At 51.3% G+C, this 21,297-nt stretch overlaps 1 long non-coding RNA gene across 1 annotated transcript in view; it reads right to left on the reverse strand.

Annotated features, from left to right (window-relative positions):
* The window catches only part of LOC133775348 (uncharacterized), a 257,412-nt gene that overhangs the window by 232,416 nt on the left and 3,699 nt on the right, over positions 1-21,297 (reverse strand). Inside the window, exon 2 of the long non-coding RNA XR_009868232.1 lies at positions 10,652-10,891. This is a non-coding gene — a long non-coding RNA (uncharacterized LOC133775348). The remainder of the gene's footprint in view (positions 1-10,651; positions 10,892-21,297) is intronic.

Here is a 21,297-nt window from a genome sequence, read left to right on the forward strand (position 1 = left end):
GCAAGCCCACTAGGAAGTGTGTCTAGTCCTTAAGGAGCAGCAGCTTTCTCCCCAGTACAGGATGAACCAAGAGAACTACCGAAACCTACCCGTGCTAACGCTCTTAGCCTCGCAGGTCACTAATCTCTACTTAAGGGTGACAAGAGACATGACAGGAAGGACTGTAAATGCACTGACAATACCTTGGAGCAATGCCACCAAGCCATCCCACAAGATGCTCAGCCACTAAGCACAACCTTTATGCGTCAGGTATGTAAATGTGGATCAGTCACTCCTGAACCAGATCCTAGGCACATTTGGAACATCAAGACCACATAGGTGACATTGATCACTTACTGTTCTAGGACCAATCACAGCCTTGGCCTGAGTACTGCCTCACGTGCAAGTTTCCCAAGAGCCTAGAGAAGGGTACAGGCCTCATTTGACAGAGGCTCCATTGCTTTGTCTACTTCACCCTAGACAGTTTACCCACCAGAGGTTTTAGCCACTCACTGCTGGGCCAAGAGCCTGCTCTCAGCCCTCATCACCCAGGTCACCAAGCTGGCCAGCCCAGTACATGAGGGGCCTTTCCCAGGCCCCCTCAACCTAGATACCACCCCAGCCTGCTGCTAGAGCCAGAGTGTCCAGTGATGTGTCCAGATACGCTCATGTTCACCACATTCTTTGATCACTATGGCAACTTCAGTAATCCGTGCTCAAGACAATTTTTGTACTACCTAGGATGTAGAGGCTCCCCGAAACGGTCTAGACCAAGCAATACAGATGAGCCCGATTGGGGCTAGAGGGGGGCCACTGAGGACGAGAAGGGATGTGCAGTGCAGGACATCCTAGGGGGCTCCACACGATGCTGCGCCACTCTTCACCTTCAGGGTCCTCCCTTCATGGGCACAAGGGGGAAAAGCCATCCTACCTAAGACCAAGAACCCATAGCATAAAGCTGAGCACATGTTGATGGTCCAGGTCCAGTACGTTTTCTAGAAAGGGAGAACACATGGTTTACACATCTTTCCTGTGTGGATATTACGCTATGAAGTCCAACAGTTCAAGATGAGGAATCCTTGCAGAGCGGTGGAGGTACGTGACATCCCCACACAGGTGCTCTCCACATGCAGGGACCACCAATGGCTGTCAGTTCTCACGATGGCCCAGCAGCACTCGCTCCTTAAGGCCAACATCCATCCTTGGTCAGGGTCATTCTTGCACATGCCCGAGCTTCGTTGAAAGGTAGTTAGCTAGGAACCACCCACAAAATAGCTTCACAGCACCAGCAGGTCCCAGGCGACTTGGGACTCTGGGGCAGTTAAGTTCATACAGGGAACCCAAACATACTCTGCTTCCTGTAGCCATCATCCGATTCTCTAGTGGGTGCCTTGTGAAAGCAGGTGACCGAGTTAGCATAAGCTCTCGGGGATTGCCCTAGTAGACTATCAATCCCATTACTTCTCTAAAGAGAAGGGCAAGTTTTCATGTTGACCAAGTAGATGCTAATGACATCACAAAGGACTAGATTCTCATGTCTGGTGGCGGCAGAGGCCCGTGGCTGAAACTACCTTCCTGAGCCAAGTCCAGGTGCAGAGGGAAGAGCACCAAGCGGCCTTAGCTTCAGCAGGACCCAGAGCACTGTGTCCACAGGGGACAAAGCCGTGTGGATACAGAACCTCCTTTCTCCAGTCCAGGACACAGAAGGAACACAGGAGACAGAATCCTTTCATCACCAGCATCATGTAGGACAAAGTGGAAACTTGTGTGGACCATGAGCCCGATTAGCCAGAGTTTTGGATCTACAGGTGTTTCAGAACACTCACCTGAGCAAAGTGAAGCTAAGGGTAACTAATGACTGTCTACACAGTTTTTGGATGGGTAGAGTTACAGAAAGGTTTTCCTTTCTGTTGGTTCACCCCAAGTGGCTGCTACAGCTGGCGTGCTGTGCTGATCTGAAGACAGGAGCTTCCCTCCTGGTCTCCCATGCAGGTGTAGGGCCCAAGGACCTGGGCCATCCTCCACTGCCCTCCTGGGCCACAGCAGAGAGCTGGATTTGAAGAGCAGCAACTGGGACAGAATCTGGCACCCTGACCGGGACTAAAACCTGGGGTGCCTGCGCCGCAGGCGTAGGATTAGCCTAGTGAGCCGTGACGCCGGCCAACAGTCATTAGTCTTGAACTCATGACTTGCTAGTGCATCTCTATACCTTAGAGAAAGAAGCCAAGGAGCCAAGGATTTGGAATTGAGTGAAAAGGCAGTGGTTGCTTCTTTATTCATTAGACTGTTAGCACAGAAGATCTTGTGGCACCACATTCCTACCTTACTGTTCTGTTTACTTTGCCTTTGCCACACAATATTTTAGAACTGTAGCTCTTAAACCAGGCTCCAATTTTCTTAATTTTTCATATAAATAGGTCTAACTGCGTAACTCCAGGTTTTCGCAAAGAGTTCCCATGTACTCCATAGATGGCCTTATTTACTATTGAAGTTGAAAATAAAAGCTTCACCTAAGACTAACTCACTGTGCCCAAGGTCACCAGGATAGCCTAAGTCGCAACACTGAACAAGCCACACACACCACCACCCTCACCAACCCCGGCTTGGGAGTCAGGAGAGTGCAGCGAGGTGCTCAGGCTCCTTGTGCCAAGCATGCCCCTGGCCCACCTAAGCTCCCCCCTCAGTGAGGTCTCCTTGAGAGGAGGACACCTAGGTCACACAGGAGTAAAACTGAAAGTAAAGAAAGTAAATGGAGGGGAAAACCTCCAAGATAATCCTCAAAATCCACCCTTCAGAGTCCTAGAGAGCCAATTACACTTGCTTCCAGGCCCTCAGCTGGCCAAGGGGAGTCCTTTTGCACCACCTGGTGGTCGTGTAGCAGAACAGGATGGAAACCCATGGAAGCTTAGTCTGACATCAATCCCCACCCTAGAACATTGAGGTTAACAAGGTCTTTCCAAGTTAACCTTCCTCCCAGGAAACGAGGTCCCAGTCAGTGGCAAGCTCAACTTGAATCTTCAGAAGCACAGGGGGCAAGGCCTACAGAACCAGCACCAGGGCCTGGCTTACAAGTAAGGGCACGGAGCACTTCAGGAAAGCCAAGACACTGGCAAAGATTCTACACGAAGGGTCCGAGATCCCAATGGAAAGATGTGGCCGGGTCAGAGGAGGATGTACTGGCTCTAAAGGGAGGAGAGCTTCCATTCTGCCGAGGGCCTTGCTCAGATACTGGCAGTTCGTGGACTCAAAGGTCTTCCATGGCCTAGGCAGCTCATATTGAGCGCCTCGGGTGGTCACTGATGTCATACCTAGAAGTTAATTGTTAACAGGAGTCACTGCAGTAACTCCATGCAGGACCTGTCCTCGATGAGTTGTACGAGTTAACCGAGATACTTGTTCTCAAACAGTTTGTCAATTATTCAGTCTTTCCTTTGTACACAGAAGACCAACCTGATACTAAGTTAAGTGAAAGTGAATCTTCATGGAGAATGGGACTGGGAAGGGGAGAGCGAAGAGGGGGAGTGCAGGTATGGTGGGAAGAGTATTTAAGGTTTTTCACATTAAACTGAATTCCTTAGAGAACTTAAGGACAGAGGTCAAGCTCAAATGCAAAGAGCAGAGCCCTCACGTCGGATTTCCAGGGACATCCAAGCCATAACACATCTTCATTTTGCTAAGTGATAAGCCAAGTGTGTGGCCTCAGGTGGCTCCAAGTTGGATTGGAACAATGAAAGTTTACTGTTTACACCTACCTTGCAGAAGGAACAAGTGAACCAAAGGTTGAGACGCGACAACAGGACACGAGTTTGGGGGCAGTTCCCCCAGTAACGCACTCCTCGTCCCCAGCCCAAGTGACAGTGTTCCCAACATAGCCCATGCCCCCATGTCCCAGGAAGCCTGGCTAGCTCATCAGCAAGCTCTGTCAGAGTCCTGTACACCTGTAATGTTCCGAGAGCAGATGTGTCCGCTTTGCCACGGCTGCCAGAAGTCCGGTCATTCCCCCCAGTTCCCACAGGCCGACCAGTGACAAGAATCAGCCCTACCAGTCCCAGTGGACACTTCCAGGCCTGACCAGTCTGCTAGGCATAATGGAAGCCAAGGTGACTGCAGACCTGGGGAATGCCAGGTTCAATGTGGAACTGCCCTCTGAAATGCAACATGCCTACTGTCACGAACACTCCACCACCCCCCAGAGTTCTCCCTGGGCTCCAGCTCCTGTAACTTGTGATCCAGCTGCTCACTCATGTCCCATTCGAGTTTGTATTGCCTCCCAAAATCTAAAAGCCACCCTGAACACCACACCTGAGCCCCTTCTTGCTGGATGACTTCCTTTCCAACACCAAGGTCACATGTCCCACCCAGACCTGGCAGCAGTTCCCGAGGCACATCTGGATGATCAACACCTGGGCTTGCCTCCCTGGCAGCTGCACCCTGTGCTGGCCCCATGTCAGCCTCAAGACTGCAGAGGCCCACGCCTAGAGCCAGTTTACCCCCAGGCACTTCTGACCAAACTGCACCAACAGACTGTCCCCCACCCACAAAGGGCTCCCAACCGGGCCCTGGCTCAGGGAAGCTGAATTTGATATTCAGAGGTAGGGGATTGGTTTTGGACACCAAGTATCCACCTATGCAATCAAGCAGGACATGGACAAAGTCCCCTCCTGGATCCCAGTGGCAAGTTGGGGTGGTCCACGTGGTCTGGGCCAGATACAGAACCCCAGCGTGAAGGACATGCATGCTCACAAGTTGCTGGGTCACCAGCAAGCACCATCTCACGTGTAGCATCACATCTGCTCATCACAGGAAGCACCGTCACTTCTATTACCTGTGTTGACCTCTGTGGGACTTGGGAGAGCATTTGGTAAGAAACAAGGGCCTGCGTGTCAAGGGGCTAGTGCCATCCCACTGCGCTGCTGCACACACCCATGTTTTAAGTGCTCCTCAGGTGAAGTCCACTGGGTCCCACAAGTATCAGACACAGGAAGGTGTTTGTCATCCATGCATCCCACTCGCCCCCAGCAGAGGCGCACTGGGAGCACTGAGCCACCATACTCGGCGAACTTCAGGGTAACCATCTTGAAGGCCCCTCACCCTTCCGGAGTTCAGATTGAAAAGCTGAGGTTTCTAAGGCCTTCAATTTAGAGACAAAACCATCAACTATACCCCCAGCAATACTATGTACAGGGCCACATAAATTACTTTGAAGGCAAGCCCTCAGATTCCCACTTTGCAGGGCTTTCTTGGGTTCTACCTCTATTCTGCTACATCAAGACTAAGTTACTGCCTTATCCTTTAACACCATGGGAACGTGTTAACTGGACTGGTGCTACAGGCAGAGTAACCCAGTGGAAGACATGGGTTGATCTTCACCTGCAGCCTCAAGAGATGAGCTGTCATCTTGTGGATCGCCAGCCTATTTTGGCCTGTACCAGAGCTACCCCCAAGACGTGCTGCTGCTCCTGTATCTTCTGAGGCCAGCATGCCCCATCTCAGCAGCTGCAGTAAGAATCCGTCCAGCCAAGGAGACGGCCGTGTTTGATTGCTGACCTACCAACATTAACCTGTCTTTTTACCCTCAAGCCACATTGTTTTGACTTAGCACCAAGGACAGGAAGTGAGCTTTCGTAAAGTTAACTTCAAAATTGACAAGCCAGCTAAAGGCTGTGATCTTCAAATCCCCTGTCACCCAACATAAGCGGTGTTATCTCAACATCTACAATAAAATCATGTATAATGGAAAGCCTTGATATACTTAAAGTATCTCAAGTTTTATCAATTCACACTTTTAAGTTTTGAAAACATGACCCTGGTGAAGAACCTCATTGTTGTCCCACAAGTTACCCTTTATACCCCTCACCCGACCTCTAGGAGTGGAGCCACAGGCCAGCCCTTTGTGCACAACTCCATTGGAGACCAGAGGGCACGTTAGTGGCCACCCTGCCTGCACTCCTGTGGGACAGGCAGGGGCTAATCCTTTCTGGTCCCCTTGACACCAGCTCCATGGGGCCAGGTCACCTCAGCTTGAGGACCAGTACCCTCTTCTCAGTTGCCATGGACAACCTTGACTGGCAGGAGCTATTTGACAAGCCCATGATCTGACTTGGCAGGCATTCACAGGTTAGCTGGGTCACATGGGGGAGTGCTGGATGGTAATCTCAGAGGAAGCCATCAAGATACCCCAGCTGGCCTTTATAGGCATACTGCCCAAGGTAGTTTGACCAAGTTTCTATGGTCCAACACTGGAACGGCTCCTGTAGCCTTTTCCTGGACACTCTCCAGGGAAAACAAAGGGCTTAAGCCAGATGACCACTGATCCCCTGGGACTCCAGGCTGAGCCACCGTGGGAAACGTGGCAGCATTGGGTTAGGAATTTCCATGATTACTGTAGGGGGGAGTGCAGGCTTCAGCAGCCGACAGCTCTCAGGAGCATGCAAGAGAATGTGAAAACCCTCAAGCCTCGTTACCAAGGCTGGAGTGAAAGCCATTTCCCATCCTGCTGGTCCTAGCAGCCCCTGGAGGCATCCACCCACCTCAGACTAGCAGCCGTCACTCACAGCAGGGCAGTGGCTGCTGAGGGACACTGGCCAGGTTGCCCAGAAACCTCAACTCTGCAGACGGCACCTTCTCAGCCCGAATTTTGTGCCCAAGGTCTCCCCTGTGACTGACAGGGTCTGAGATCCACCCGGGTCTCCATTCTCCGCCACTGGATGGTCACCTGCTTCAAACCTTATGACCACTAAGTAGCCAACTTGAGAACTGCCCCCCAGACCTGACATGAGTCATCTGCCAATTCTTAGACACTGAGGTGTGTAGAGGTAGATCTGGAGCACCCTGTGGATACTTCCCCTTGGTTCCACACCTTAGCCATCATTCATCCTTCTTCCAACAAGTGAGGTTGCAGCATCGTCCAGCACCCAAACATTGGAGACCTGAAAGCGTCCATCTCAAGATGCTGGTATCCGTCTCCAAACCCCACCTGGGCACCCCATGAGCTCAGGTAGACACTGGGCTTGGTCAAGAGTCCCACAGGAGGGGAGCACATCCAGAATGCAGGACGACTTCAAGTGCTCAGCAGTGGCCAGAGGCCGAGCCTGGAGACCAGCATCCTCCCTAGCACTCAGTCCAGTCTCCACTGGGATTTGGCAGCGGGGAAAGGGCTCGAAGACCCTCAAGTGCTTCCTTTCCCAAGTCACTCTGGTGGGCTCAAGTGCTGACAAGGTCTGGGTTACTCCTGATGACAGAACCTGTGCTAATAAACCTATTACCACCTGATTAGTACCAAGTCTGCCCAACCCACTCTTGCAAGCCCGTCTTCCTCCATTCTTGGCAATATCCAGACAGCACTGCACGTAAGGAGCCCGTTTCCTAGATGCTGGAGAGCTCGAGATGCAAAAACTGAATTCAAAGCCCAGGGACACTGAGGTCTGGGGCCTGTTGGCGAGGAAGCCGACAGACTTCATCCAGAGGGCCCACTGCTCTCACTCCCACTGATTAACTGCTGCCAGTGCAATGCAGGGCTCCAGAACATACTCTTTCCACCAGTGTAGCTTGTACATGACTCCCATGACCTGCACAGACATTGCACTGGGTGAGCACACAGGGAACTAAGGCCAAGCCTAAATGCAAAGTCCTCAAAACCCACACTGGATGGAACGCAGTAGCTGAAAAAATCTTGATTCCAGAGTAAAGAGCTGAAGTTTCTCCATCCTAGATTTAGGGTCACATCAACAAGGCAGTTCAAAGGTCAGCAACACCATGGGAGTCGAGAACTCCCTGTGCATTAGAGGCATTGAATGCCTAGCACTCAACTATCAGTCTGAACTGAGCCATCTGCCCCTGGCCCTATGGCCTACTCCTTCTCCACTTTCATCTCTCCTGGGTCTCCAAAGACCAAACACACAACGAGAACTAGAGCCAGGTTGGGCTCAGAACCCACTAACATCCAAGCCAGTCTCCAGACTCCCGTGGTCTTTCACAAGTTACCAGCCCTGCCTCACACCAGGGTGTTCAGATTCAGCTAAGTCGAGCCACACCTTAGAAGGTAAGAGGCATGTGTCTTTCTAGGCACCAGCAGTGTGCCTCAGCCACAGAAATGCTCCTACCTCACCGAGCTCTGCCAAGCAGAGACGATGGTTGGGAAGGTGCTGCTTCGACCTGACCCATCAAGTTCACGAGATCTCCTGCGTAGTGCATCCTAGAATGGATACCATTGCAGTAGACTCCAGGAGGGCCCCACTTTTCCAGGAACCACCCCTTTTATACCAGTTCTGTAGGATCTTTGCTGCATCCCACCCGAGTTCTGAACCTTGCCTCCTCATGTCCCCAGACCACCCCGAAGAATCCTCTTCCTGGTTTGTGCAGCCTACACAGCTAACTCCTTCCGGAGTCTGGACTCCTGGCTTTGGGTACATGAGACTAGCAATCCAGATGTAGAAGCATTGAGAGCCTAGGGTCCTACAACGTCAAGGCTGGCCTCAGCTCCCGTGGTCAGGCTCCTCTCCCAGTGGCTCATTTTCAGAGCTTTCTGCTTTACCTGCTACTGCCTACACAGGGGCCTCCAGCGCCATGAGCTGACTCACCTCACAGGTAGAGGCTACCTCTGGCCCTGGACTACAGGCAGCGTCAGGACCTTGAGGAAGCCGATGTTTCTGGGCTGACAAACTCTGGTTTAGTAGATCTCCTAGTGCTGTGCTGCAGCTGCTTTGCACAAGCCACAGGCCCCAGGCCAAGTCTCCAAGAGGGCAGCCATTCATAGCAACCAGGACACTACCCCCAAAACCGCTTACCAGAACTCCCAGCACTCTCTACCCATGCTGTCCGTAACGCGCCCTGTGTCACTACCAGGAAGCCCCAGCACGACAGTACATCAAGCATTCAAGCACACCATGACCTCAGCCACTGTACGCCTGAAGGGTTTCAGGTCAGCCAAGACCAGGCCCACGCCCCATGCTGCACAGGCCTCGAACTGGACAACTCAGTATGGCGAGATGTCCCCAGCAACACTCGGTGCCCAGGTCAGGGTCCTACAGAGGATCTGAACAAGAGCCCATCCTTCAGTGACCCAGAGACAATAAGGACTGGCGTCTAGAACCAGCAGCCAACTCAGCCACTTTTCACCGGGAGCATCCAGCCAGACTAACAGAGGAGCTCCCCCTAACCCACAACTGCTGGCAACACCCACCGGGTAAGTTGGAGGTTGTGGCCTACCTTGTCCACGTAAGCCGATACCAGCCAGCCTGGAAGGACTGGCACCCACGTGGCACACAGCAGGGGAGCCGTTTTCTCAGCTCAATGGTATCCCACATGTCAGCCCCAGATCTATCCATCTTCCTCAGGCCTCCATGCCCCATGGCACAGCTCTATCTGCACGTTGTCAAATGAGCCCGGAAGCCTTCATTTCTTGCCACACTGACGCACCCTCAAGCTCCCAAGAGGTCCAAGATCCAAGTCCTGACCAGCTGAGATGTTCAAGATGCCTGTCAACACTGGTCTAAGCTGATCATAGCTCAAGAGTGAGGAGCACCCCCAATGTTTCAGTTGTAGACTACTACTTCAGGACATGAGGTACTGCCCCTGTCCAAAGAAAAGTCTTAGGGGCTTCTGAGCCCTCAATTCTTTTCTAGGCAAATCCGGTAACCTCAGATTTCGGCTCATAGCCATAAGAACTGTAGAAGGGTAGCATCAACTCCTCATGGCTCGAGACCTATTCCTGTATGTCCTGGGGAGACAGGGTAGCGGGACCAGCAGGCAAGAGCACCTAGCACACGGCACCCTTCAGCCTCTTACCAGGCACTGAATGTCAGGCTTTTTCTCCCGGGACAGGTTCCCAAATACGTGCTCCAGGTGAGAAGATAAAGGGCCACGTAGGACATTACACTGTCTCCTACATTCTACCAAGTTAGAGATCAGTGGAGCTCTGGATTACAGACAGCATCCCATCCCCAGATACCTTTCATGCATGCATGTCTCACACTTCAACAGCAGGCTCCTTATAGGTCCCCAGGGTCTTAGTTATGCTGGCCAGGGATTCAGGTTTTAACATCAGGTTCGTCCCTCAGTAGCTCCAGGTTTCCAGTAGGAGAAAGGCGGGAGAGGGTGTCTCACCTGGTAGCAGTTCGATTATAATCTACTTGATGAGCGAGGTCTTAACTCTGGGCCCAGACACTGCCTGATTCCAGTGGGCACCTACAAGTGGGTCAAGGAGGCATTTCCCGGAGCTTTACTGGGAGAAGTAGCTGGTGCCTTTCTACTCACTTTGGGAGGGTTGGGGCATCCGTACAATCTGGATTCTCACCGATCCCTCCATTTCACAGGGTTTGATTCCCATGGGCAGGCCCTGGCTGTGCTCGAACACTGAACACTCAACTTCTGACCCCCGTTGTCTCTTCAGATCCTCGGTCACATCTGGGATTTGGCAAGAACTGAGATGTGCCAAGAACCCGAGGATGGAGGAAAGATAAGGCATTAGGAGGACATCTCAGGCTTAAGATCAAAAATCTATTCCACATCCCTTCGTTCAGGATCCGTTGTCAAGGCAACATCACCTGCATACTGACCCAGCAGCTGTACTGTCTTCCTAGGACTTCGCCGACTTTGTGCTGTCCTAACTCTTATCTATAGAGATCGCAGGCTCAGAATCGAGTCATGCCGCCCAAATTTCATTATCAGATACCTTGGCTTTAACAGTCAGGTGGACATTTTTCCAAACATCACCATCTGCCATGCTGCTGGGGAGTTGGGCAATTTGTTCCAAGCTGGGTATTTTGGCTACTATCTCCAACAGTGCAATAGGACACTTCAGTTAGCGATTCCTGGGCATCAGATTAACAGGGTCTTCCAGTGAGGGCCTCTTTTCCAGTGAAGATACAGGTACAGATTCAAGAGCAGCTCCATCAGGCTCAAAGTCCCACACCTACAGCAATGGATGAGAAAGTTGAAGGGTTAGGAAACAGCTAAGAACATTTTCTACCTTCCTTTGAAGGAAGACACATGTCTTGGTTTCTTGAACTTCGTTGCAGGTTTTAGATTCCTCTCAGGTGAAAGGCTTCATTCTAGCCTATCCAGAGACTGCAGGGTCCAGATTCCCTCAAGGTGCTGTGTATCATTTTGATGTTTCTTGCCTGCTTTGTCACTGTTATAATGTCACTTATTTGGAGCAAGGATGCAAAGAGACAACATGCCACAAGGGACAGTTGCCCATCTGGCAACCTTGAGTGTCTGAGCTGCCACCTCCTGGGAGGGAGTTTTATCTCCTAGTAAGGCATTCACAAGACAGTCTTCCTGCAGAGTTCTATGGCTGAAGCGTCCTAGCAGCAGGTGAGGGAGCCCCTCCCCAGTCCCAACACAGCTCCAAGCCAGGGCACAGGTCCACCTGCTTTCCATCCTCACTTCCTCCTACACAACCCACTGAGCAGCACGAGCTGTGCCTTGTGTTGCGATTCTCAGCCAACTGAAGGAGCTGAAGACGGAGAGGGGTTCCCAAGGGGCAGGCATCCAGACAAGGAGTTAACATCTAATGGGATCTTCACTGGACACACTTATCAAGCCTAAATCTCATCCAAGATCATGGTCCAAGAGAACTGAAACCCTGCAGGATTTACTCAGCCACAGCCGGTGAGACTGAAAAGCCCAGGGCACCCCACATTGACAGATGCCACTCATAGGGGCCTTGGGCAAAGGTCTAGCCCTCCAGAGGGTGGGCTCACTTTTACCACGTTCAGTGCACAAAGCACGGATCCCATCTTCCTGAGCGTTTTCTGGGAGAACATGGGAAAACCAGGCTTTTCCACGAAGACAGAGCAGATTCCTCCCCATGCTAGGTAATCCCATGTCTCTTAAGAGATCAAGCTCACTCAAGGGGGCCCCACAGTCCCTGCACTGGGAGGCTTTCTCCCTGAGGAAGTCCCATGTGTTCCGTTTCTCTCCGGTCTGGCCTCCTGGGGGAAAGAGTGCTCCCCAACGCTGTTCATGTGGAGGATGTTCAAGGGATTCCCCCCAGTGGCTGTGGCCTTGCATCTCAGGGGATACAGCGCTACTCCTGTCTCGGTCACTGCACCCACACCGTCTGCTTGGCCTGCTCCACTCATCTCCCACCCGGACCTCCATTCCTGAGCCTCCATCTCTGCAGTCATCGCTGCACATCTCTGGTTCGAGGCTCTTCAGGATGTACACCCTGGCCTCATATCCTTCTGGCTTCCCTATCTCCACTCAGGCCAGGCCCCAGCTCCATCCAAGGTCGGCTCAGACTGGGAGTCAAGACCATTCCACCTTAACCCTAAGATCAGGGTCTTTGCTAGGTTTGAAAACCCCTCTTTCCATGAGTCTTGCACCTGAGGTCACAAGTCAAAGCCACGTTTGATATTCCCACAGCTGCAGTGGTCTAACATGCACACAGGCAAGGAGCAGCCTCCCCGACAGTCCATGTCTACCGAGAAGACACCAGAAACTAACCAGAGGCTCACTCCTCCAGCACATTGACCTCCAAGCATGTGTTAAGGAGGCGGCTCCTACTCAGGTCACACCAAGTTCTCATCCACCTTCAGCATTGCAGACACAGGGAAGCGAAGTGTAGCACTGGCTTCCACCAACTCCAGCATGGGAAGCCCTGGTCAGACAGCACTTCCATCAGGGGGAAGCATGCTGCTGGGCACTGTTTAGGGCATCCATGAAGACCAGAGTCAGGCACAAGAGGGCAGTGGCTGGTGCCTAGAAAAGCCACTATTCCCTACTACTGGGAACCATGGAGATTAAGAGGCTGATGAAGATTAAGAGGCTGGTGATTCAGAGGAGGATGTACTTTTAAGACAGAGTGGATACTAAGAGAAAGGTCTTCCTTTTTGCCGTTGGTTCACCCTCCAATGGCCATTGCTGCCGGCTCATCGCGCTGATCCGAAGCCAGGAGCCAGGTGCTTCTCCTGGTCTCCCATGCGGGTGCAGGGCCCAAGCACTTGGGCCATCCTCCACTGCACTCCCGGGCCATAGCAGAGAGCTGGCCTGGAAGAGGAGCAACCAGGATAGAATCTGGCGCCCCAACCGGGACTAGAACCCGGTGTGCCGGCGCCGCAAGGTAGAGGATTAGCCTGTTAAGCCACAGCGCCAGCCGGAGGATGTACTTTTCTGAAGTGAGAACTTCCACTTTGCTTATGGCCCCGTCTAGATACAGTTTGTGGATTCCAAAGGCTTCCAGAGCCTAAGCAGCTCATGTCAAGAGTCTTGGGTGATCAACGTCATAAGAGTGGTAATCGTTAAATTAGCAGGAGTCCCGGTGCACTAACTCCCATAGAAGACCTCTGTCCTCAGCGAGTTGTACTATGAGTTAACTGTGATACTTGTTCTCAAACAGTTTGGTACACACCTGTATGTGCAACTTGAAGTCTTTGTATAGAGTGTCGTCTGTACAAATTCAAAATAAATCTTAATGGAGAATGGGACTGGAACAGGAGAGGGAGGGTGGGAGTAGTGGAAGAGTAACTTCCTAAGTTGTACATATGAAATATTCCTTATTTTAAAAATGCTACAGAAGACAGGCTGATGAAGCAGGGCGAGTTTGGACATTCTGCTCCCCTGGTCTATGCTCGCGAGAAGCAGGTACTTTGTCCCCTTCAACCCCAGCATCCGACTCACCCTCCACACCAACAGAAGCCTGAACTTCCTTCTGTGAAGCTCCAACACCACCCAAACCCCTGCACAGAGAAGCCACCGATCCGACAGCTAGAATCACTAAGAGCTTAACATGTTCTCAAAGCCAGCACGGTCCAGTGTACTAGCACTGAGGAATGCCCGGTACAGCCAGGCTTCCTCAAAACAGTGACTCCCGAGGTTGGCCAGACACTGATCTCCATCAGGTTGCACCTAGAAGGCCTCCTTTTAACAAGCACTAAAGCTTCCTGAAAGTGATTCAGACGCTCAACCTCAGAGCCGTCTATCTGTGGTCAAGTAGTAACTTGATCACCTTTTCCATCTGGGATCACAAGGATTAAAGGCTGACAAGTCTACGTCCTGACAGCTCAGACCCAGCCTGGCCGATTTCACCTCATCTCTACCTGCCACCTTAGCAGTAGAAAGCATCAGATGCCAGCTACTTGGCAGTGGATAGGTTTAGCTTAAGTATGTGCTATGACTCGAGCAACTTGAAAGTGGCAGGTGAGAATTCGCAAGTTTGAATTCGGAGATTCTTGGGCCCACTGACTTGAGCTTGGCTATCACCACGATGAAGCAGAACCTGCCTCCTGGACTCGGGACAGGTGTCAGGCTTTCCTAGAGACGCATTTGCCAATGGCAGCCCCAGCCCTGCTTCTCCCATCTGCATAGCCCTCCCGACACAGCCGTCTGCCCCAGGAACATGAGTCACAGGTCTGTGCTAGTCGCTGGGGATGTGGAGACGCAGACAGCCAGGCCCTCAGTCACATCTAGTGAGCTTTCCATGACAAGAGGCCACAAGAGATTTCCCCAGGACCTTCTCAGGAAGGGCTGCTAACTTGCCCCAGGTCTTGAAGGCCCTGTACCACCAGGCCAGCTCCTCCCCATCCTCTGGGGAGTCCTGATAATTCCCTGACACTAAGTGACTCACAGGCCTGCCACATACTTGCACCTGCCACCTGCGTGTTCCTCCCCGATCCCGGGCGGCCCTTATCTTTCGGTCACTAACAGTGTAAGCTGGAGCTCCACAGCCACTCCCCCTCCCACCAAAAGGTTTCCTCCAGATCACAAGAGGGAGGATGAAGGAGTCTTCCTCATCTGATCCCCGTCCAGACTTGCCAGGGGTTATAGGCCACCATCCAACCGGTCTTCAAGTCGCCAGCCTCATTGTGGTAGAACCCTTACCCACAGGGAGGCAGTCTAGTTCTAGGTCCTAGGATTCTGTGTAGTCAAGAGCAGACTTGGGCCTTGGTGCTCCCAGGTCCCTGTGTACCTTGGCCTTTTAGCTGACATCTGGGGCATTCAACGCAGTATCTGGAACACAGTAGTCTTGGTAGCAGTGTTCATTTCTGCCCAGACCTGGAGGGCCCTTTCACTGCATACAAGGCACTGTTATTTCCTCCAAGTCTAACAGTCTGGCCACTTAGACTCAGGTGCCAAGTAGCGAAGTCAAGTACCCTGCATCCTATTGCCCCAGTATGTCCAACACTTCCACGTGTTACAGCAGAAAGCATACACCCAGTGGGGAAGGGGGAGATCACAATCCCATTTGCAGGACCCAATCCAAGCTCATGTACACTGCTAAACGCTGGGCTATCCTATCCTACAGGTAGTTGTAGGATCAGATTGTGTAGCTAAAATAGCAGTTGATGAAAAGACCAAGTCTACCCAAAATTTGGAAGTGGGATATACCAAGGGACTTAAGCGAGATTTGGATTTGAATGTTAGGTGAGGCTTAGAGTGTCTCAGCATAAGGTAGTTTGGATCATGCACACCATTAATTTTATCGTGAATAGGTATTTTGATGGTCAAAACATCCCCATAAACCTAGAGATTGTCAACCATGCTAACATCTGTGTCCAGTCCTAGCATTGTTTGTTCAGCCAATTCTTTTACAGGAAGGGTAACTTAGCTCATCATCCTTATCAAGCTAACCATGGAGGAAAATTGGTCGATTTGCTACTTGACCAGTCATAGCTTTGAGAACTTCAGGACCAATTCCTCTTTGGCTAGAACAAGGGCCACACAAGAGGTCACCTCCTTTGGGAGACAAGAGTGATTATGAAGTTGGCTGTGCATTCTACATCTGAATGTTCACCCTAAGCAGGGACAATGCAGAATACAGGATTAGACAGTTCTAAGCACTAACGTGTGTATACCTCAGATCAAACAGAATTGGTCTGGCTACTAGGTCCATTGCTGACATCTGTCAGGACAAAGACATGACAGGCTCACGCTGAGGTGAAAGCATTATCAGGCACACTACTCCAGGCCATGATCCTATAGTGTTATGACAAATGGAGCCATGCTTGTAGTACTTGTGACGTCTGCCAACAAACAGCACTTGTGTCAGGATCCATCAACGTGAATGACTTGGACCGTCTCTTAAGTTGTGCAGCCAACTCTACTTTGAAGTAAATACACTTAAGTGTTGTCTAAGTGGATTTCACTGCATGTTTATCATGCTTTTTGGAAAGTTACAGTTAAGGTGTAAGCATTACAAGAGCGTCTCCTGGATACATTAGCTCTTCTACTCCCAGGGTGGAGTCTCCTAGAGCATCAAGTTAACAGCACAGAGAGGAAGGTCAGTTCCTACTGGTGCGTGTGCAGGTGGTGTACCAAGGTCTCGAGTCTTTGCCTGCAAGTCATAATCACCAGCTGTCCAAGATAGTTCTTGGGTTAAGTCACTAATTTAACCTTAAGTACCTGACATTAAAGTGGTCAACCTGAAAAGTGAAAGTTTGCCTGCAAGTTCTGAAAAATCCCCCAGACCCACCCATTTGAGCTTGGCTCATCTCAAGACCACCCCCTAGACAGAGCACACACACTGGAGATGAGTTTACTAACAGCACACCATATCCTTTTTCTAATTCCTGCACGTACCTAGCACAGCTCTCAGCTGGATGCCCCAGGAGGTCAGACTCGTGCAAGTCCCTGGGGACAAGGATGCAGCCAGGGCCCTCAATGATAGGCTGCAACACCTTGTCCTGGTCCTACGGGCTCTGAACTGCCAAGGCCAGCCCCTCCCCATCCGCTTCCAATAATCCTTGGCACTATGACTCACATGGGCTTGTTAGGCACCTTGCACCTGACACCAAATCCTGTTCTACCTTCTGCATATTCCTTTTCCCACCTTGGGATGCTTTTGTCTTTTTCATCAGTAATCCGACCTAATAAGAACTAGAGCTCCAGAGAGATTCCCTCTAAAATGTTCTTCCAGATCATGAAAAGCCCCACCCCACCTGATCCCACCTAGAAGTCCAACAGGTCCTACGTATGCATCTCCAAGTAATGACACCTTCTGTATTGGCACCAACCTGAATACTAGGCCCCAGGATTCCCTGCACAATCCAGCAGCAGCTATGAGCACAAACTTGGGTCCTCATCCACCTTGGCCGGCTGCACCTCTGGGGCACCCAGCACAGTATCTGGAACACAGCTCAGTAGCAGTGTTTTCACACCACACAAAGGAGCTCTATGAACAAAGCTCTCCGTCTTTAAGTATCAAAGTCAGCCCTGCCACTTGTTACTGTTGTCAAAGTATGAGAAGTCTGGGAATATCCCACAGCATAGCACTTTATTCAGTGTATCAAACTCATGCATGTGTTATACGCCAGGAAGTGTAACAGCTCATTAACACTGAGCAAACTCGAGGGAGTTGTCACCTAACCAGTGTTTTCTTCAGAGGAAATAACTTTGGGTCTAATTCCTCCAACTTAAAACAGAACCACAGGAGTTTGTTCCATCTCGGCTGAGACCAGAGTGATCAAGTCATCTGTGTAAGTCTACCTTATGCACTCGTCTTGAGTGGAGACAAATACTGGATGTGGTTGAGATAAAGGTTCATACCTTGAGACAACTCAGACAAAACTGGTCTGGCTACTGGGACTAGCATGGACATCCATCAGGAACCAGGCAGCTGATCCTGGCCTAGCACACTTAATGCTGTCAACATCTGAGACCAGTGGTGTTATGACCACAGATGTGTCCCCAGAACTTAACTCCTCTAGACTGGTGGAATGTGACAGACGGGTCTACATCCATCATGGACTTGGATGCACAACCTCCTCTGCTCCTGCAAGGCCCGATAGTAACAATCAACTCCCCCCTTTTACTATGAAGACACCTTGCTTTAAGTAACATGTTAAGTGTAGGTGAACCCTTAAGTGTTCTGTAAGGAAGGCATGACGTGTTTAACATGCACAATTAAAGTCTTAAGTACCAAAGCAGCCTACCACCTACACCAGCCCTTCCACTCAGTGGGGAGGACTCCCAGGAGCAGCAGGTGCAGGAATCTGGTCAGTTCCTACTGGTACATGTGAAGGAGGTCAGATCCCTTGAGGCTTGGCGGCTTAGTTCGTGACAGCACTGAAGTGCCCAAGTTGGCTGCCACAGGTGTCTACAATGTCATGTCTCCACATGCACGTCATGGAGCCCTTATGTTGCCCACCATCTCCGTGTCCCCGCTGGTTGTCTCTCCAGCCTTATTACACCCAAGCTACCCTCCAACGAGGTCAGAGTTCTACCCTGTGTCCTGTTTCCAGTACTGGGACACTCCCTTGGTGCTGACATAAGGTCTTAAGGACCTCTAAGCAACTGCTCGAGCCATTATCTCCTGCTGGCCCCCATACCCCTGCTTCTGACCCAAAGCACTCCAGTCCCACTCAGTTTCAGTGTATCACCTGTTCTACACTCTCCTGTACCATGCCCAGCTTCTCACCCATCATGTCAACTTTTGAGCCATTCTTCCTACAAAAGATACCCCAGCCTTCTCCATATTTCCATACCACCTCCAGGATTAGCCATACCTGGTCCACATGGCTTTCACGGTCCAATGAACTAGATCTCCTTACCCAGAGTATGCCATCTTACACTGAATTGAGATAAGACACCCACCTTGCACCAAGGTGTAGCTGTTTTAAACTGTCTGACCATTGCACTATGCTCCAATCAGACCCAAGAGTGGCTGACAGTGTCAGCACTGCCTATGATTAAGGATTTCTAGTTTAATACTGCTAACATGTAGATTCCACTAAGTGGAAAGACCCCTTCCCTGCACCTTCAACAGGACTGAGAATCGTTTATTCAACACCCAGTGTGCCAGGCAGACACCAGATGTGTGGTTGATAAGCAACACCCAGCATAACTTTGGTGGTCTCTAATCCAGAAGCCAGACTCTAAGGGTCCATTCTTATCCACAACCTTAAGTCCACAGTGGTTAAACCTACAGCATCTCTCCCAGTGCTTAGTCTGCCCATCAGGCACTCAGCTGTCAACTTGAGAACAGCTCTAGTCAGAGCTCTTGGTCTTCTGAACTGATGAGACACAGCCTTAATTCAAAATCAAAACCCAACTGTACATACAGCAGTGCAACTTAACTCCACTTATCTCCGCTTATTTCCACCTTTACCTTTGAACCAATGACGTGAAGGTAAGCTTCAACGTGACTCAGGTTCTCTGTACAGAAGGTCCTATTTCTCCAGTCCCATCAACGCCATTGGTAAGCAACTGCAGTCCAGCCCCAGGACAGTAGCCCAGTCTGGCTACTGCAAGGGGAAGGACGTCCCAACCATACCAGCCATGCTGGGGAGTTGTCCCCCAGCTCCGAGGGAAGGGATAGACACGGAGCAACTTCCAAAGGTGAATACTCTGGTGGCTCTTTTTAAAGATTGCAGTTCACCTTAAGCTACTGCATTTAAGCGTTGTAGGAGGTTCCCAGTGGGATCTTGTGGCCGCCGAGTAAACTATTCTCGATCCCATTGAAGCCAGGAGCTGGGAAGGCAGACTTTTGCAGTCAATTTTCAAGCAACCCTTTGACCAGGTACTTGCCACACAGGAACCTGAGGGCTGACATCATGTGTAACCCCTGTACACTCTTCTCCCCAAAGGGCAGGTTGCTCCAGACCAGGCAATAGTAATGTGGTGCGGATGCTAACACCATCCACGAGGGGGCGCGCTGCCAAATTCAACTGCTTTCTCTTACCTCCAGAAGCCAGGGTTTGTGTGGTTCTAGGCCCAGGGAAGGTAAGAGGGGGCAAGTCCTGTCTGAACTACTGATTAAGACCAAGTTTCTTCCCCCCACAATTCACATGTTCGAGTCCTCACCTCCACTCCTAAAACGTGTCTACAGCGATCATTTGCAGCCAGTTAAGATGGGATCAAACCAGGAGAGCATTGTTTAAGGGACATGTCTGGAGACAGATGCAGAGACAGAAGGTTCTGTGAGGATGAAGGCCAGGGGATGATACAAGCCAGAGATGGCCGGCAAAGCACTAAGAGGTGGCCTGGAATGCAGGTTTTCCCTCCTAGGCCCAGAAGGCGCCAAACCCATCCTCCCCTGCATTATGGACTTCCGCATTTAAGTACATATGTGTGATACTTTGTTATGGCAATGCTAGCAGACTAAAACCTTCAAGCCACACACATGCAAACCTGCAGAGTGCTGCCGACCCTGCATGTGGGCTGAGCAGTGCCCACCGGGACAGCCTCCTGGAAGCAGCCATTCAGAGCACCGGTTCCCAGCAGCAGGCCGAGCCCTGAGCCCAGAGGACAAAGGGGTTGTTAGGCCTGTGCAGATCAAGGATCAACTTTGGTTCATCTTGCTCCCCTCTCAGTAGGCTGAGACAGTGAAGAAACCCATGCACCCAGCTCGCCGGTAATCCCTTGGCGTAGAGGCAGACATGAGCCCTCTGTGCCATAGCATCTGCTTTGTGTTTGTCCACTGGACAGGAACTAGGTCTCTGGCAGAAAGCAAACGTTAGGGGTCTGATACAGCAGGCAAAACCCTCAAGGAGTAAAGGGCAGCCAGCCTGCAGAAGCTGCTGGAGCCAGGAGGACTCCCGGATGGCAGCACGCACTCCTGGAGGGCCCCTGCCCTCTGGGGAAGGGAGCAGAATCCATTTCTGTGGAACTGAGACTTGAACAAGCCAGCCACATGGTGTGGAAGTCTCCTGGAGTCACCGGGGAAGGCGGCCGAAGAACCTTGGCCTTTCTGCAGGAAGCTCAGCCCCGGACCAGAGGCTCCACGTCATCGCCCAGACACTGGCACAAACCTCAACCAAGTCATAGCAGAACCATGCAGTGAAGCCCTTGCACTAAGGGCAAAACACAGGATTAGCCACCAAGCAGATCACAACTGACCACACCTGAACCAGCAGCCAAAGGCGCGATCTCTGGTGTAGGACTAGAATTCTCCACCTGCCCAGAAGGGATAGAGCATTTTTGTAATTGGAGAGTGACCGATGCTTACAGAACTTGGCTAGAGAAGCCACCGGCCTCTACCCCTTAACCGGAGTAATAGCTGCCCATTTAGGGACCTAACACTTGCAAATATCAGTCCCAGGTGGCAGCCCTGTGTTGAGGAAACTGAGCTCTGAAGACGGCACAACCAAGCTCACATCCTAGCTGCAGCATCTGGTTCTGGAACTTGAACAAGTCAGCTTCGAGTCCCCTCTTTCCCGAGGGCCAGAGCACAGCACAGAAGCCAGACCTTGCTCAAAGGAAGTGCTGCTCCGTTTGAGGGAAGAGGCTGCCACTCCAGAGACGGTCCCTGGAGATACAGACCACACCAGAGGTCTAGCTCCTGTCATTCGGCCTCAGGTCTATGCTTAAAGGTAGTCTCAGGCAACAGTGGAAGCAGGGAGTTCTGTTCACGAGGTGCAGGGGAACAGTAATCGTCCT

The sequence above is a fragment of the Lepus europaeus genome, chromosome 16 (assembly GCF_033115175.1).
Source record: "Lepus europaeus isolate LE1 chromosome 16, mLepTim1.pri, whole genome shotgun sequence".
NCBI lineage: Eukaryota > Metazoa > Chordata > Mammalia > Lagomorpha > Leporidae > Lepus > Lepus europaeus.